This window comes from Kogia breviceps, chromosome 8 (assembly GCF_026419965.1).
Source record: "Kogia breviceps isolate mKogBre1 chromosome 8, mKogBre1 haplotype 1, whole genome shotgun sequence".
In the NCBI taxonomy this organism is placed as follows: domain Eukaryota; kingdom Metazoa; phylum Chordata; class Mammalia; order Artiodactyla; family Physeteridae; genus Kogia; species Kogia breviceps.
The window spans coordinates 46,213,936-46,233,894 of record NC_081317.1 but is presented as its reverse complement, the minus strand read 5'-3'; the positions used below and the strand labels follow the sequence as shown (position 1 = coordinate 46,233,894).

The following is a 19,959-nucleotide window of genomic DNA, read 5'->3' as shown; positions in this document are numbered from 1 at the left end:
AGAATCGCCAGAATAAAAACACCTTATTAATTCTAAAATGAAACACTTTATTATAGTTGCTTAAATGTTCCATGGTCATTACATATGCATTCTACTTTATGGTAGAAATTCAAATTCTGACATTATAGTTCTATACTATTATTCACCCAGAAGATGTTTTTAAAAGAATAATACAAATAAAAGTATACATTTAAGAAATTCTCAGACATTTTTTAGTTCAGTTTAAACTATGGGTTTAATTAAACTATGGGTCTATCTACATCTTTTGTATTTTTATAAGTTAAACTGCTTAGAATGTGAGTCTCAGACAATAATTTTAGAATCTTCCAACCTCACTAAACAAAGAGTTCAAGAGGATCACCAGACTCGAACCCAAGACTGCAGGAACATTTGGACTGGTGATGTATTTTTCCAGTTACTGCTTTCAGTGTTTGCTGTCTATGAACACACTGGAGCCATTTAGGATATATTATTCCGGTAAATGAGCAGACTGTTTGCACACATTAAATTCCTGTTCCTGTGTAGACTGTAAAATGCAATACCTTTATCTATTTCATGCCGGAATTACAAATCCATATCACAGATTCTTAGAAAATAAAGCATTATCCTTTCCTGAAAAATGCAAATGAGAATGAGCATATATATTATTTTTAAAGTATTGATTATATCCACTATTTTTCTGAGTAGTATAACTAAGATTAACATATTCTGCAATATACACCAGTAATGCATGTCCCTTAACATTTAAGCTAAAGGAATTGGAGAAGGCAAAGGGACCAGGACCCAGTGGAAGAATGAGGAAAGTATTTGTCTGTGAGCTGAGAGTCAGGAAAAAAGTTGGTGGTGGAGCTGTCAGAGTGAATAAATAGGTTTCAAGTAAAATCAGAAGGCCATTCTTCTAGGCTTCCGATTTCATATGTTTGTCTGTGTGACAAAATGTTATGTTAGTTTTTAATTTAAGATTTCCACTATGATTATTAATACTTACATTAAACAGACACGCCATTTCTCTGAAAAGGATTCTTTCAGGTTTGTTTGGCAGCAGTTGAAGAATAAATCGGATGGCAGAAAGCAAAGAACTACAGATAACTGTGGCTTTAATTAACAGAAAATATACCTGCCGGTACTAGGCTTGTTTGTGTCAGTGAGAAGGGAAAGAGAATTAAGTGAATCCAGAAGATTTTTCCAATAAACAATCAAATCTTTGGGCCAAGCTGATTCTGAGATGTTCAAGTTGGGAATCTAACAACAAAAATAATAGTGATAATAAAATGTGTTGCCATGTCTTCACACTGTCATTGTGTAAGATGAATTTTATGCCCTACTCTAAACTACCCTATGAGTTCAGGGTTGAGGAATAACTTACGTGAAGTGGATATACCATTCTCCCACTGTTGGAAATTTAGTTTGCCTTCAAAGTTTTTCCAGTATTAAAAAACATGACAAAAACAACAAATCCTCTCAACAATACTTAGGGTTTCTTCCATGTCAGATTCTTCTTAGAATCAATTCTTAAAATATTTTGTGTGTGTGTGTGTGTAAAGAAAAAAACGATAGAAAAATGGAGCTGTGGAATTTGAGGCAAAGAGAGATGGTGGTACGTGTTAACAAGTAATAGCACTAGAGAACCTAGATGATAAAGAGTCCTAAATCTTCAGACTGAGTAAACTTTATGACAAGGGAACAGGGAAAGTAATGTTATAAAAGGCCTATCCTGACACACATACACAGCTCAGATGCAGATTTGTGTGTGGTAGCTCCGGCCCTGGAAAATGCATTGAAAAGAAGCCAATATGGTATCTGATATCCATCACAAATAGAGTTTCCATTCAAACAAAGTTAAAGTGGAAACAAAAGGAGAGAGATTTTACAGTGTATTTTGTACACTCTGATTTGGTTCTAATTAGTATGTTCTTTGAGGACAGAAACTATTCTGTTTATCACTGTCCAAAGCACTTAGAAAAAAGCCATTATCTGGTAGATATATGTGTGTGTGTGTGTGTGTGTGTGTGTGTACGATTGTTAGTCTTTTTCAGGACAATCCATCAAATTAAAATTCTTAAATCTCTAAGTATCATCAAATTATGTCAAAAGAATGAGACAGACTCATGTTATTAAATGTAGGGCATAATTCTAGGTTAGTTATTATAAATTAACTATGCATTTACTTAGTCAAAGACTATATCTAGAAATTCATGATGTATTTTAAAACAAAATTTATCTAAATGAGGTATCATAATGTAAATATATCTTGTACAATAAAACTGGTATAAAATTACACACAGGGACTTCCCTGGTGGTGCAGTGGTTAAGAATCCACCTGCCAATGCAAGGGACCCGGGTTCGAGCCCTGGCCTGGGAAGACCCCAAATGCCATGGAGCAGCAAAGCATGTGCACCACAACTACTGAGCCTGAGCTCTAGAGCCCGCGAGCCACAACTTCTGAAGCTCCCGTGCCTAGAGCCCGTGCTTCGTAACAAGAGAAACCACCGCAACGAGAAGCCCACGCACTACAACGAAGAGTAGCCTCTGCTCGCCACAACTAAAGAAAGACCGTGCACAGCAACGACGATCCAACACAGCCAAAACTAAATAAAATTTAAAAATATAATAAACTAAAATAAAATTACACACAATAGTATTGAAAATTAAATGCTGTGAAAAATGACCATGGAGTTACCATGAGACAGAAAACACTGCTGATTTTTTAAATTGCTAATATGTGACCCCCAAGTAGGTGAAGGCTCTGTCAAGTTCACAAAATTATCCAAAGAATTAAATTCTAGACAGAGGCTCTCTGAGGACTGTAGACTAATGGGTGCTTTAACCCTGTTGTCTGGTATCGAAGGAGCCATTTATTTTGGAGGAGTGTGCTCATCAACTGCTTAAAGAGGCCCAGGGCACTTAACTGAGCTCTAACTAGGGGAAAATTACAGGATTTATCTCCCAGGAACACAACTTGATTAAAGTGACTCTCATCTGAAATGTGCAAAAAGATAGGGGGAGCTTCTAAATAAGTGTTATTAAGGTCCAGGGACAGGATTAAAATCAATGGCTTAAATTAGGTAGGGTTGAGGTAGGTGGGAGAGATGAAGAGAAAATTACAATAACCCTTAAGAGATTCTGGAAAGCAAGCTACAGAGAAACAATGAAGACAAAAGCCTTGGGGAGATTCAACTTTCTGTCTTCCTCTCACATACAAATATACACAGAGTTATAATTTCTTCCTTATAAACCATTCCAATGAATTCATAGATACGTGTAGAAAACTGATTGCGAAGAGAATATTTTTCCCACTGAAAATTGTGAAGTAGGCAAAGATCTAGGAAATTCATCCTTCCTGCCTTTCACTTACCCCACTTACACAGTACTCAGTGTTTTTAATACTACTTCTGGCTTCTTAGAACCCATAAAAGACATCTTTTTTCAGGTGCTGGACCATGCATTCACAATGTCTGTCATGAAAACCTACTACTCAGTTATCTTCAGACTTTACTATATGATAGCCAATACTTATTATGAACTAAATTTAAAAGACAGGATAGTGACCATATACGTTTGAAGAACATTTACTGAGTACCCAATTTTCACAAAACAATATGTCAAGGCTGCGGGGATTGAAAGATGAAGCACTGTCCTTGAAAAACATATAATCTTTATAAATAAAGAGAATACAAGGAAGAATATGACCAATGTTATAACAGAGATACAGAGGACAGAAAGCTGGACAATTTTGACAAAGAACAGCATGAAAAGCTTCATGGAGGAGGTGACAGCTAGGAAGATGCTTACATTAAGCACAATGAAGGGAACAATGTGAGACTTTCAAGGGGTAGGTGAATCCTAGTTAGGGTCATAAATAGCCTGAACAACAAGCCCAGTGTTTTTTCCATTCATTTTAAACAGAGAGCTCAGATACCAGATGGTTCAGTTCAAGGCTGGACACCTCCTAGCAGCCCCCTAATTGTATTACATATATAGGTCAAATATACGCTACATATACTTCTTTCTTTTATCTTTCTCTTCAGCCCGACCCTGCTATCATACCAGGCAACTTACACTGCGCCCATGGAACTAACCTGGTCTGAATACTCACCTCATAATTTATTAATTTCATTCTTCTCCCCTTTATCACATCCTGACTCAGCCATCTCTCTGAAACCCCACCTCTGATTACAACCTCTCACAACTCTCCTATCCGCTAACTTCCACTAAGTATTCTTACTTTTCTCAGAACCTTCACTTCCTCCTAGACTAAAAGCTTCTTAACTTTATTTCTTTTTCTATTTAGGCTACTCAGCTATCTGATTGACACTATTACCAGCATATTTAACTCACTTGCCTTTGTTCTTTGCTTTAGCTTAGCTGACAATCTGGAAATAAATCAGTCCACTTTCTTTCTCTACTCTCCCTCATGAACTGGTGCCTCTGAAAAGAATATTCTGCTAATTGGTATCACTATAAATTTATGATCTCCACCCCCTGCTGAGTCTTCAACACTGTTTTGTATCCAAGCCCTCATTACTCTTTTTTCTATTCAGACTCTGATGCTTCTACCCTCAGCAGACAAGCTTATCATCCGCTTTACAGAAAACAATAGACACCATCAGGTGGTAACTCCTAAACTTTCATTCCTCCCACTTTTAAACCTACTATTAATTATCATACTATCATGGAGGAGTAGGAGTCTCTTAAATTCCCAAGGTTAAATTCACTTTCTCTTCTCATTTGAGAGCACACACCTAAATTCCCACCCATTTTATCTTCAAGCTCTTCTGTCTTAACTCCTTTTCTTCCACAACCTACATGTTCAACACTCTCTACACCTTCCCTAAATTAACCTCCTTCCCTGAAGGAACCAAATGTATTCTCTTTCCTGTGGAACCTGCTTTGAACATTTGTTGCCAGCAGAAACCACTTCCTCCCCATTCACTCTTCACCCTAATTCACCTTCTGTCCTGGAAACTGACCTACTGCAGTTGCTCTTACCAAACTCATCAATGTCCAAAGTCTGCTGAGCATTTTCAGTCCCTCTCCCTCTTTGACTTGTCTGTGGTGTTGGTCCCTCTTTGTTCAGGCATTCCTGCCGATTCCACTCCCACCCTACCCCTTCTCATTCTACCCTACCTTAGTGACACTTTCTTTTCCTTCCCTTTTTATGTCTTTCCCTGATTGATCATTCCTCTTCTAATTTTTCACTTCCTGGGAAATCTCCTCTGCTTTAATAACTCTATGTAAAAATTCAAATTTCTATATCTCACAGAGACTACACCTTTAAGATTCACGTCCATAGCCTTTACTGCTTATTAAACATTGGGAATTGGCCCTATGAATCTCAACAACTTGAATTGTCATTTACTCTCATTTATCTCTTTCTCCAGCCCAACGAAATAATTTGGTTTATTGCACGAACTCAGAGTAATTTTCAAAGCTTCCTACTTCCTCATCCTTCCACACCTCATCAGCAACAAGTCCTAGTGAGTCTACCTCATCAGGACAGATAATCTCTTGTCTGAACTACTGCAGTATCTAAATGGGTTATGTTTTTCCCGTTCCAAACCATTTTCCACTTTGTTGCTAAAGTTATTTTCTTCAAAAACACAAATTACATCAGGTCACTTTCCTATTACAATACTACTAATAACAAACAAATGACTGCACAATTAAGTCCAAACTTAATATGACAAACGTAAGGCATGGCTTCATCGACCCAAGCACCCTATCGTTCTCCATAGGCATTCTCACTCTATCATAGACTCACTCTACGCTCAGCCACAGTAATGTTTAATCTTGTGCTGTACACAGACATTCAAAGCTGTTTCTGGAATTCATGCCTTTGTACACATTGCTTATTATGCTCTTCCCCTCTGCCTTCAAGGCTCATGGCAAAGGTCTTCTGTATGAAGCCTTCCTAAATCCCTTTACACATTAGATGAGCAGTTTATTGGGCTGAGACACCAGCATATGAGTTCCTTGAGTGATGTTCATATTTATGTATCTTTATTATGTCTCATTTGCCCAATTCTCCTATTGAGAACTCCAAGGAACTCCAGCATGTAAAAACTTCCTGTCCTTTGAATACTAAATACATGCAGTCACATAATCACAATTCAAGAAAAAAATGGAGGAGGAAATTCTTCGGCCTTGTTGAGATATGAATTCTAGAGAAGCCTAACCCTTCAAGAATAAATTTCTTTTTCTTTTTTTTATCATTCTAAATATAATGGCATCAACGTTATAAGAAAGATTGTAATCTGCGTGGTCTCTTCAATGGAAGGTGGTCTGCCTTATCTTGTGTGCCTTCCATGCAAAACACATTGATAAGCAGAGGCTTTCATGATACAGTCTGACTTCATTTTATGTGGAGTACAGCTTAGATCTGTGCAGAGGGACCCACTGCTGCATCAGCTCTTAGGATGAGGGCCTGCCTGCTGCTATGTACTCATGCCTCAGTCCTGAGAAGGCAGACTATTGTCTGTTAAGACAGGCGGATATATATATTTTTTTTTCACCAGTGCCTAACCTTAAGATCTATTTAAAAAGCCAGAGTTTGTTCATAATGTGTGGCACTTTTTAATATTACACAATTAACATGTTAAAAAGAGCATTATACTATAGATAAGTGGTTAATAGATAAACAGATAGATAAGAAAATTGGGAAAATCTTCATGATGGGAAACAATAAAAGCCAAATGGCTCCAATGTGTTCAATTTTACATTCTGATGTGTTGAAAAAAATGAGTTTCTGTGCAATGGGAAGGCACCAATAAATATGAGATAAAACAATGTCCCAGGATGAAAAGCCTGGGGAGTTGATGTAAAAAACACTTGCAGAAGTGATGTAAAGCCTGGGAAACTGATGGGAAGTGGGGTCACATGATGCAAACAGGGTCACGTGGCATAAAGGGGGGGGTCACGATATTTCTTGCCTTCATTGAGTTTATGACCTATTCAGAAAAATAAGCCATAAAGGTGTGAAAAGTGAAATAACAACATGACTTAAAAATAGTCCAAAAGACTGACAAAAGAAATATTGCAAATCAGTTCATTATTAATGATGAAGTAAATGTGTGCAAACAATAACTGCAACAGGAATTCATGGAAGGAAAAAGATACCTTCCTTTGGGATACTGAGAGGAGGTTTGTTAGACGATGCATTTTGAAATATAAAGGTATTTCTCTTTGACCTCAAGAAAGACTCTGAGCTGTATCTATCCAGGACTGGAATCGTGTATATTTACAAAGACCTCTGTTTACACTGTTTTCTTACAGATTTCAAAATTGTTTTGCTTTTTGGGTAATCACTCCCACCATGAATTTGAAGTAAAGCAGTTAGAAAGTTCAATCAGTCAGTGATATTCTTCCTATGTGACTGAAGACAGACTTGAAGAGAGTAGGATTTTCTGACAGTGTCATTACTGAAGGAAAAATGACATATCAAAGTTAAAACACAGAATTACAAATGACTCTGAAATAGAGTATGCTAAGAAAGGGACAGTCTCCATTTGTCTGCCATTTGAAGGGCACTAGACATCGACCCTCTGGAGAGCACTGTGGATGTGATACAAACTCTGCTGCTGACTGCTATCTTCTCTGGCCAAGAATAATCCTATCACTGTGGGTCTCAATAGGACTTTGCTGTTTGCCAGCTTTGAGATAAGCACTTCATCCTATTCTCTGCTCTGGGGGCAGAGGCAAAGTTCTTATGGCTTTGAGCTGAAACCAGCACAGCCAGGAAGTTCTGAAGTCATCCACTGGCTGCTTACCACATGATTAAGCCTGTAGTTCTTCATCATGGGTAGGTATTAGAATTAGCTCAGGAGCTTTTAAAAAATACTGATGTCATGGTCCCACTTCAAGCAAGTAAATCATAATCTCCGGTGATGGGCTTGGGCATGGCTCTATCCAGGTGATTCTAACATGCGTTAGAGATACTAAATACTATATTAGACCAGTTCTTCTCAAACTTTTACGTAATATGAATGACCCAGAGAGCTTGTTAAAATTCAGATTCTGACTCAGTAAGTCTAGGGTAAAAACCTGAGATTCTGCATTTCAAATAAGCTCCCAAGTAATGCTGATGCTACTGGTCTGGGATGATTTGGGCCTGCAAATCTTCTTACACTTCCTTTTAAAAACAAAATCAACAAAATTATGGCAGAATTATTTTTTTAACATCTTTATTGGAGTATAATTGCTTTACAATGGTGTGTTAGTTTCTGCTTTATAACAAAGTGAATCAGCTATACATATACATATATCCCCATATCTTGCGTCTCTTGCATCTCCCTCCCACCCTCCCTATCCCACCCCTCTAGGTGGTCAGAAAGCACGGAGCTGATCTCCCTGTGCTATGTGGCTGCTTCCCACTGGCTATTTTACATTTGGAAGCATATATATGTCCATGCCACTCTCTCACTTCATCCCAGCTTTAACCTTCCCCCTCCCCGTGTCCTCAAGTCTATTCTCTAAGTCTAAAATCCTGAATCTGCCCCTTAAGAGATTCTGATTTTCTCCATGAGATGTCTTCTATATAAATCTAGAATTTAAAAATAATTCAGATGATACTGACACTATTATGCAACCTTGGTTTTATATTAGAAACTCCTGCCCCAAGGTGTCCAAAAGAAATACTACCTACCTTGAGAACAACCACGTGGTAAGGGAGCTTTTTCTCAGTGGCGGCAATGTTCCTTGCTATGCATTATGAATGACTGATGGCAAGCTGGGACAGTGTAAGAACAGAATTACTGAACTCTGTCAGGGCTGGTTTCTCCCAGAATATTTCAAACATCATCCTTATCATCAAAGCAGCCCTGTTGGTTCAGTGGGTTAGATATAAAGTGTTGCCCCTCATAGGAGACCCTCAAGTGTTGCCCAAGCTAATCTCCCAGAGATGAGCCAATCTTAACATGTTACCACTTCCTCTATAATAGAGAGAAGGTACTATAATAAGTAGCTGAATTGGCCACCAAAAAAAAGAATACCCTTAAAAAGTAGTTTTTAGGCTGATGAATAACTGTATACCCCTCTTAGAGAAGTTATTAAATAAGACATAAGACTTAGCTTAAAAGAGAGCTTCATATGGAAAAAGGAAGGAAAATGTCAAGAGCCATCCTAAAGCAAGAATAACCACGAAGCTCATGCTGAAACAAAACTGATGAGCTTATCTCCTTTCTTTGACAGTGGCAATAAAATACAAATACCATGCTCTATTTGTATCTTAGGTGTGTATTATGTGAATATATGCAGAAACAAATATACATACAAGAAGAAGATAAATTAAGGCAAATTTCACTCCTTCAAGTAAGTGCTGACCTTGGTGTCAGAGATTAGATCTAAATCTAGCTCTGTGACCCTGGGTCTCAGCTTCCCATCTGTAAAATGAAGGAGTTGGACTGAATAATAATATGAGCAACTGCTTCTGGAGTGCTTTTTATGCCAATTACTGGGTTAAATCCTTAGCACATCATTAATCCTCTTTATACCCCTGTGAGACACAGTATGTTGCACCTGCTTTTGCAGATGAGGAAAGGGAAGGCACAGAGAAATGATGTTTATTGTCCAAGGGTAAAAATGATAAATTAGATTTAGTCTCTGCCCTAGAGAAGCTTTTCATAGGCCACCCCTTCAGCAACCTTTATTGAATCTATATTCACACACTTGGAATTAGAATTGCAAGACAAGGCTGTAGATTCCAGAGCTGGTGCACTTAACACAGATCTCTCATTCCCTTGGGATAAACCAAAACTGAAATTCTCTGATCACTCCATCACAGGAGAGAACCCACCTAAATAGGAAATGGAACATGAGAGATATGGAAACCAATCAATTTGGAAAATGTCCCCCTCTTCAGAGCAATATTAGCAAACACAGATGATGTGGATTGGGAGGATAAAGGATAGGAGGTATTTAGGAAGGAAAAGCTTATAAACAGAAAAGTCTGTTGTGAAAACTTCCTTTAACCTAACTTTTTACAAAAGTAATCAGATCATCTTAAGTTTGGAGGTCATCTAGATCCAGAAAGATAAACTTTTAAGAAACAGAAAACTCTTCTAGCACAGGGTTTGAAAAATACAAGAAAGAGACAGATTAGCTCAATGGTGAACATTCAAAGAGTTCTCAGGTTAAAAGAAAGGGTCCCAAAGAACAAACACCTTGCAATACTGGGGCGTGAGGGGGAGACCAATAGTTTTGATGGATCTATCATCTCTTCAAGATAAATAGACAGAAAGGAGGGAGAAAAATTCTGAAATAAAAACAAGAAGAAAATAAACCTACATCTGAAAAGAAAGATCAGAGCATATTTTTTGATAAATGCTCTATGAAGCAGAAGAACATTTTTGACAACTGTTTTACTTGCTCAAGAAAATAAAAGATAATGACTCAAGAAACACAGAACCAAAAATCATACCTAGTACACATACATATGTATTTTTGTCTCATCCACAAAAAATGATAAGAAAAAAATAGGAAAAGTTCATTAAAGAAAATAAGTAAACAAACTTTCATAATTAAAAATAGTTAGAAATTATAAAGTATATAATCAAACTTGAAAGAAATAAAAATACAGTGATGGAACAGATTGAGTAAACCATGTACAAACACAAAGGAAAAATTCACAAAAATTAAAAACAGGAGAGAAGATAGTCAACATAATAAAAAGGCAATGAATATATGATATGTTGCATTTTTATTCCTAAATGAAAGAGAACTATCCATATATAACAGGGAAAAATCCACATGGATGATAGCTTATCTTAAACCAGAAGACAATCACAATCCAAGAGTTTACTGTGAACCAGAAAAAAAAGAAAAAATGGCCTGCTACAGCATGGATGTAATAAACATTAAATTGCAAAAATAAAGAAAGGAAAGGAAACATAAACAAGAGAAGACATAAAAATCAAACACTTCCGTTACGTAAAAGTGATAAACAACTATTAAAAGGAAAAAGCCTCTTATATTCAAGCAAATAAAATAAGCACACATTTAAATAAAGAAAACTTGAAAATTAAGACTGAAAAAACTAAAAATAATGTTAGACAATCAAAAAATGTTCTGTGTGTGTGTAGTACTTCATCAAGACAAAATCCAAGATTATAAGCACTGAAAGAATAGAGTTGGAGTTTCACTTATGTGTTTATTGTTTCGGAAAGGTATAATCCAATTTGGTAGTGTCACAAACCTTTTACATCAAATAATACATGTGCCCAAATACTTATATACAGGAATGGACATCTCTTGGTTCTAGTTTCATGTGCTCCATGGGGCATTAGTCTTTCTTAAGCCAAATATTGAAGATGATCAATTGTTTTGCCCCCTCATGAGGTGGTGCTGTTTTTCAGGCAAAATGTTCTGTGATCACAGTGTCCCTGTTTGTTATTTCACAGCAGTGTTTGTGAGTTAATTTGAATATTTCATCATTTTGCCCTTATTGCTTTATGAAAATGAGTAGAAAATGGGAAAAGGAAAATGTTAATATTCGTTTTTATATAATCAAGACCAAGATGGCTTGCTAAAGTGGGGCTACAGGGAAAATAATAAATTACAAAACGTAAAAAGAGTGCAATTCACATTTTCTGACCACAACAGGATAGATCTAAACTTAATAATAAAACCTCAGCAGAGAGCTCCTTGCATTGAAGCACATCAAGTGTGTATACAAATGTGAAGGAAATGAGTAACATTCAAGAACAGTCATAAAATGTTGGAAATAGACTATTGTAAAAGCCAAGATGTAGTATGGATTATCTGTAGAAATCTTGATTTGCAGACTGAGATTTTAAGTGACCTTCATAAAAAGAACATTGACAGGTGCATAGCAGAGAAGTGGAGGGCTCACGACAAATAAGGGATTTTTGTTGTTGTTGTCCATCTGGATTTTTGATGCAATAAACGTATATTATTGGTAGAGTTATTATTCGTATAGTGAGAAACATTAAAATTTAGTTTTAAAATGTGCTTCATAGAAAAACAACTGGCTAAAATTTAGAGGTGCCATGATGAACTTTACTGAGACATGGAGTGAGTTCTTCATCTGCGGGGCCCTAGCCGAGCCCTGACTCCTTGAGTCTCTGTCTCCTGCTCTGTTAATCCTCCATGATGATAACAGGATAACACAGGTGAAAGTGAAGTGAATGTGGAAAGTTTCTCAATGGTATAAAGTGTCTCTATTATATTACTTTTGGCCAGAGCCTGATCGAGGAGACCATCGAGTGGCGGGAATTTGAATATGAAAGGTACATGAACCTTGGTGGTTGCCTTTTTCCCCCACAACTACCCCCCCTCATTCCTCGTACCTCTCAACAAATTTTGTACATTTTAGTTCTAGGCTAAGAGTCTGCTTCTGAGGAGATCCACATTAAGTGGCAGGCATTTCAGAAGTTTCTGATGCAGATGTATTTTTACACGTGTAGCCCAGTGACAATTACACTCTAACCATTATTGCTGTCCTTGTCCTTAATATCATTGGTTCCACTCCTCCACAGGTAACAGTCAGCTGTCAATCTCCTGATGTCATAAAATGAAATAGTCTACCCACTCCACTTTCTGGGAGATCCTGGCCTAATTGTTGCAGTTGCTGTTTTGGTGAGAACACTCCTGGAGCCCAGCATGAGACTTTTCCAGTGAAGGTCTTCAGACCCACATTGTTCAAGGGATGTGTAACCCTATAATGATTTCAGGTTTGCCTCCAGATAAATAATATTAAGACACTATTAATATTGGGTTGGCCAAAAATCCATTCGGGTTTTGCCATAAGATGTTACGGAAAACCCGAACGAACTTTTTGGTCAACCCAATACTATACTTAAAATAATATTATTTGCCTTAAAATAGGATGATATGTTTATTATTTACATAGTACCTCCACAGGTTGGACCCAGGCTTAAAAGGCTAAAAGTACTCTTTCTGTTATTCACCCTCTGCATAAACCAATGTCTGGAGAAAAAAAGCCTTGAAGAAATCAATTTACTATTCTCAGTGCTATTTTCTCCCCTTTATATTCCAGTTTATCTGGAAAAAAGAGGTCATATATAAAGAGACACAAGCCATCTTTGGCTCTAAGAAGATAACACTGCACCAGCTCTCTCTATATTTTCACCTGAAAGAAGATTATATCACTTGCTGGAAAATCCCACATCAAAAAATGTTGTAGAAAATTGATGGTGACATTAAGTGCACTTATGGACAGTTGATGAGTGTTTCTTCACCAGCCCCTAGTTATCCTTCTGTAATTTTCAGGTTAGACGTAAATGGTAGCGTGCATGTCCATATGCTCTACCCCTTCTCCCTAACACATGATGATAGGTCACCTTGTGAGCCTGACCCCTCTTTCCTTCCTTGTGAACTGTGAGTGCCCCTGGGGTTGCAGTAACCAGCCCACCTTCCTCAATCACTTCTGTGATATCGATCATTACTAAAGTTAACCTCTGCTCTTCCCAGAAAAGTCATATTTGCACAGTGCACAGCCTTGGGTCAGATGGCTTTTTGCAGTAATGTGGTGGGCACTCCAGTATTTCACCATCAGAGCATTGAAGGTACCCATTCACACCCCTTATTCTTCACTGACCAGGGAAGGAAAGGCAGAACAGCCTCTCCAGAGTGACAGACATGTCCCAAGCACTGTTGCTAAGTAAAGTAGTAGGAATTTTACACACGTCATCTGTCTTTACTGCACAGCAAGTTTAAACAGTAAGTATGCCATCCCCATTTTTTCAGAGGAGAGACGTGAAGCACTGAGTGTTATGTATGTAATTTTCCCAGGGTCACATAACTGCTAAGTGGTAGAATCAGAACTTAAACCTAAGTCTGAAGCCTATACACTTTGCTTTTGAAATCTAAATGTCTTTTTTTCCTTTTGCATACAATTTACCATGAAGTCAATAAATATTAAGTGTGCCTTCACTAAATTTTTTGACAAAAAATTGTGACAAAAATTATATACATGTGTAACCCAAACTTCTATCAAGCTATGTAAACTTACCATAATTTGAGAAAAGTTTCCTCTTTCCCTTTCCCCAGTAAATCCCACTCAGCACCCCATAGGCAACCACTGCTCTGAGACTGTTCCAGCACAGATGCATTTTACCTGTTGTAAAATTTCATAGGAATTGAATGATACAGTGGGAGTGATTCTGTGTAAGGTTTCTTTCACTTAGCCGAATTATGGATGTTTTCCACACAGTTTCAGAATTCTGAGTAATATCCCATTTTATGAATATACTAGTTTGTCCATCTCCTAGTGATGGACATTTGAGCTGGTTCCAGTTTGGGGTCTTTCTGATTGTTTTGCCTTCTTCTCGGACATGTCTATGGTACCTTGCTAAGCATTATACTCTTTCTTGTTTATACTTTCTGCACTTTGTTTTACCAGAACTTAAATAAGGTATAAGAACGGATGGAGGAGATGGGAGAGAGGAGTAGGAAGCTAGATATGACATCTCTGCTCTATATGACATCTCTCTGGCACTCTGCTCTGAACAAAGCTCAAAGTCAAGTCTAGCACTAGTAAGTTCTTTAATTACTCATATATTTTTTACAATTATAGTAGTATTTCTGAATCAATATTTATTTACTAAGTTTTACACCTTTATTACCATGTATGTAACAATGTAAAAGTGTTTTCTTATTGGGTTATGCTTTATCAGTTATAAATCTTTTTTTTTTTCTTTTTAAGTGTACTTAGTAAATATTTCAAATTATGAATATGCCCACTAGGTGGTATCATGTAGGTTTCTATTATGTCTTAAAGTTCTAATTAGTATAAATTGTTCAAAACCACATGACAATTAAGAAACTTCCATTTTCCTTTCTGACAGCAACCATTTTCCAAGAATAAAATCCCTATCTTTAAATATCTTGAAAATTCTTAAAAAAAATAATTTTAACACTTTGTTTGGAAAGCTATGATCTGTAACAACATTCTTTTAATGATCACAACTTCTTACCACAGGTGAAAAAAATCTCATTACTTTAGAAAGAAAAACTTGTGAAAGAGCTTCTAGATAATATTTAAAGGAGAAATCACAAGGAGACGTATAATCAAGTACCCATCAAAATGGCACAGAGCTTCAGATGCTATTAAAGGAGTGCAAGACAGCCTGTCTACAGTCACAAAAAGATATGATATTTTGCTATCCTCATTGAGCTGTGTAGAACAGAATGTCAGGTGAAAAATTAAAATGTCATTAAAAGGCGTAAGGGACATAAGAGTGGGATCACTAGTTCATGATTGCACAGCGTAAGAAACACTGAGGTGGAAATCTCTGGGCTTGTCTCAGGGTAAGTAGATGATTCCAGCTAAAGCAATCACACAAGACTCAACAGATTCTTGGTTCTGTCAGAACCTGCCTTGTATGTTCATCATGTACACACAGTGCAAATATGTGTTACAGCTCGAAGCGGAGGAACAGAGACCATGAGGAGAAGGTCAACAGAGTCATTCGGCCTGACATGAAGCTCATAATTTTGTGAGTTATACCAGAACTGTCCTAGTCTCTAGCCTGTATCAGGCTGTCACAGGGTGAAGATGGAAGCCAGGGCAATGGCAGGTAATAGTACGTGCTAGTAGTCAGAACAAGTTTGAAATCAGAATTTCATTCTTAGGTAGTCATGCAATCTAAACACATAATACCACCTCTCTGAGCCTCAGTTTCCTCATTTGTGAACACTTCCTTCAAAGAGGTCTTGTGATGATTAAAAAAAAATCATAAGCTACTGCCTTAGAGGATGCTCAGTGAAAATTGTTAATGACATATATTCTGTGCTTACGATGTACCAGGTTTTATTCTAGGTGCTTGTAGTAAGTTGCTACAAAATGATCCCCAAGGCATCATGCCTTCCTAAATTCAGGCCTTGTGAAATCTCCACACATACTGAATCTGGACTGGTCTTAAAATTTGTTTTGGACAATAGAATACAGTGGAAGTGACAGTGAGAAATTCTGGATTTAGGCCTTATGAGACTTAGAGCTTCTGCTTTTGTTTTTTGATTTCTTGAGATATCATGCAGTGAAGCTTGGGTTAGTCTCCCTGGGGAGGAAAGGCCATATTTATAGACAGGAAAACACTGTAGGCTGAATGACACAAGGAAGGAGAAGGCCCAGGCAACCCCCCAGTCACTCCAATCATCCATGCTGCAGCACCAGACATGTGACACTCCAGCCACTGTCAAGTGGGCAGCTGGCAGAAAACATATGGACGAGCCCAATCGACACTACAGGAGCAAAGACAAGTCAACCAGCTGAGCCCAGCCCACACTGTAGAAACATGACCAAAGCAGTGGCTGCTGTTTGAAGCTACTAAGTTTTGTATGGCTTGTTACACAGCAATAGTTCACTGGCATAGTTTACTGATGTGATTAACTTTACATTTATACTTTTATGATCCCCATTTTACAGTTGAGGAAATTGAGGTACAGATAATGTAAATACATTTTCAGACATCATGCAGCTAATGCATGGCAGAGCAGGGATTCTACCAAGGCAGCTTGGCTTCATAGCCCACCCACTCAATCAGCCCAGTAAATAGTTTCTCTGGCTTTATGTCAACTTTTTTTGTTTGTTTGTTTCTAAAATAGCAAGGCTAGATTTCAAGTCTTGGGGTTACTCAGTCTTTTCAGGTATCATTATGGACTTTGATCCAAATTCTTTCTTCTCTTTGGCTTACTGTTGGTCATGCCTTCAATGAAACATGTCTAATGAATGCAAAGGGCCATATAGAAGACTTTTATAGAAAAAAAAGATACAGATATGCAGATACACTATAAATCTGAAACTTGGTAATGAGAAAGAAAAGGCATATCCTAAAGGGGATACACATTTTAAGGGCTAATGACTAGATTTTGGATACCCAGCATCTACCTCACTTTCCTTTTGTGAGAGAACTTCAATTTCCTTTTTGGGAATTCTTGTCAGCAACTGGAAAATATATAGGAGCTGATAACCAGCTCTCCTGCCTCCTCTACCAAAGGAAGAGACACTAACTCATGCTGGTACAAACACAAACTTGTCCTAGAATTTGAGTTGCCGTGCAGAATGAGGACAAGAGTAGAGCATTAATTAATTATACTGCATGAGTGAACGGGTGAAGGAATCCCAGCCATCAGGATTTCTGGTTTTATGTCCGTTGCATCAGCCTCCTCTACAATCCTGAGATCTAGCTCAACCCCATGTGGGTATCTCAAATTAACATTCTCTTTCCTCTCTGTCTCATATTCATTCTCATATTCCCTCTCTCTATATATATCCCTTCCTCCCTCTCCCTCTCTCTTTCTTAGCTAGCAACCCAAAAAACCAAATTAATATATTCATTTGAATATACTATTAAAAACTCTGATAATCCCAGACATCAACAACTAATATCTAAACCTAGACATCCAGATAGGCTTAACAATTTAGTATATATAAATCTTCCACAGAACATGTTATTCATGAAACCCTATGATGCTTTAAAGTACTCAGAACTTTTTGATTACATATGAAACTGTATCACAAATCGCAAGAGTAGCATGATCCTAACAAAATTTGGCAAAGAAAATCACTACAACAAAAGCAAAACCCACTGCATATTAATCTCGCTTATGAACACACAGGAAAATATCCTAAATATTATATAAATATTATAAAAAGTAAGACTATTACAAAATTTCATTTATTCACAGAAAGCAGGGGAGATTTAAAATTAGGAAATTCATTACTATAATATTGCTCATTGAAAGGTCAGATAAAAGACATACATCTGATATTTTCAGTAGTATTCAACAGAAAAAGAGACATTTTCAGTAAACAGATATCTTTTTATAATAAAACATAATATCCATTTTTTAAAAATTCTGTTAACTAAAAGTAAAATTTAATTTCTTAACATGAGAAGCAGTAAGTATCTGAAATCAAAAGGCAAGATCATATTCAAGGGCACCATTTCCCAAATCAATCATGTCCATCAATTTTAGTATATCCTGGCCATTAAAAATTGCTATGTTCCAAGAGATATGAAATAGTGGTTTTAACAAATGATATTTTATAGTTCTTTTTATATTATTTAACATCAAATGTGTTTGTTGATGTCCCAAAAGGCATATAGATTTAATTGTGTCTGAAATTTATTGTTTCTTACTTCATGACTGTATCCTTTCATCACTGAGCCAGTTTGGGCACTACTTTTCCAAAAAAATGATTGGAACAAAATTTCATAGTAAAGGTATCTCTATTAAATTCAGGAAAAGAAAATAAGGTCCACTTTATACAATTATTATAATTTTAGCTGATTTAATTAGAAATAAAAAATTAGGAAATAAAGAATACTGTAAAGGATAGTATTTATCCCAATTTTTTTCATGGAACAATTGTATAATGGAAACATAAGAACATCAATTAAAAAGCTATTTGGAATAAAATGAAAGTTTTGTAACAAATGGATGTCATAAATGGGAAGGCTGGATATTATAAATATCTATCCATTTGCTACAACTTAAAAAATGTAAATTCTGAGAGAAACTGACAAATAAAAACTCATCAGGAAAAATAAAGGGGATAAATTTCCCCAGATAATTTTTTAAATTATGAGAAACCTACTATGGAGATTTTAAAAAATATTATGAAACTATAATAATACACAGTTTTGTTAGTATAGGATGAAAAGTCAAAAGACAGAATAGAATGCCCATACAGGTTCAGAATGTTAAATAATTAAATGTATGATAAAAATGGCACTTCAAATAAAAACTAAAAGGATGACTTATTAAATAAATTGGGTTGGAACAATCTAAGTAAGAGCTCTGCATTATACCTACACATATATAAATTTCAAAGGAATTCAAGATCAAAACGATGGAGCGAATAAAAGAACTAGAGAAATATGTAGTTAAATATTTATTCTTGGAGTTGGGTTTGTCTTTCTAAGCATAAATGCAAAAAAAAATTGTTTGAATCAAAGAAGACTGGTTTAGAATCCATAAAAGTGAAAAATATCTGTATGATAAGAACAAATTTTAAGAAAATTGTAATGTCTTTATCATAAAATAGTTTCATAAATCAATAAGGAAAAGGTAAACTCTAACAGAAATACCAGCAAAGAATAGATACAATCTACCCACACCCATGTGTACATACACACAACACACACATACAAATGCAGACATTAAAATTGCCAGTAAAAGGTTTTAGAAGACTCAACCTCAGTAGAATACTGAGAAGATGAAAATAAACTCTGCTCTCTCATCAAGTTGAGAATATAGAAATAATGATGATATATGATACTGGTTAAAGTATAGATATACTGTTAAAAATGCAATGACTTCTAGTGAAAGACAAATTGTCATAATTTCCATGAGGCAAATTTGTCAATTTGCAATAAAAACCCTAAAAAGTACACATATTATTTGATCCAGCAACTCCTACTTTCAGGAATATATCTTAAGGTTAGCATCATTATATATATGAATATAGATATATAAAAGAATAATTTATAATAAACAGCTTTAATAATTCATAATTCATATACCATACAATTCACCAATTAAAGTGTACAATTCTTTTAGAATATTTATAGAACTGTGCAATCATTAGCACAATCTGGTTTTAGAACATGTTTTTGACCCTGAAAGAAACCCCTTGCCTATTAGCAGTCAGTCTCTATTCTGACCCTCTTCCTCCCTCTTCATTCAGCCCTAAGAAACCACTAATCTTCATTCTGTCTCTACAAATTTACCTAAAATGGAGTTTTATATAAATGGATCAGACAATATGTGTTTTTATGTGTGACTGACTTCTTTCATTTCAGTATAATGTTTAAGAGACTCATCGATGTTGAAGCTTGTATCATTACCTGACCTCTTTTCATTGTCAAATCACAGTTCATTGTACATATACACTCATTTTATTTATCCATTCAGTTAATACACATTTGGGTTATCTTTGCTTTTTGTCTATTATGAATCATTTGCTATAAATATTCA

At 36.2% G+C, this 19,959-nt stretch overlaps 1 protein-coding gene across 12 annotated transcripts in view; it reads right to left on the bottom strand.

Annotated features, from left to right (window-relative positions):
- LINGO2 (leucine rich repeat and Ig domain containing 2) overlaps positions 1 to 19,959 on the bottom strand; it is a 1,237,500-nt gene that overhangs the window by 739,706 nt on the left and 477,835 nt on the right. The window lies entirely within an intron of this gene.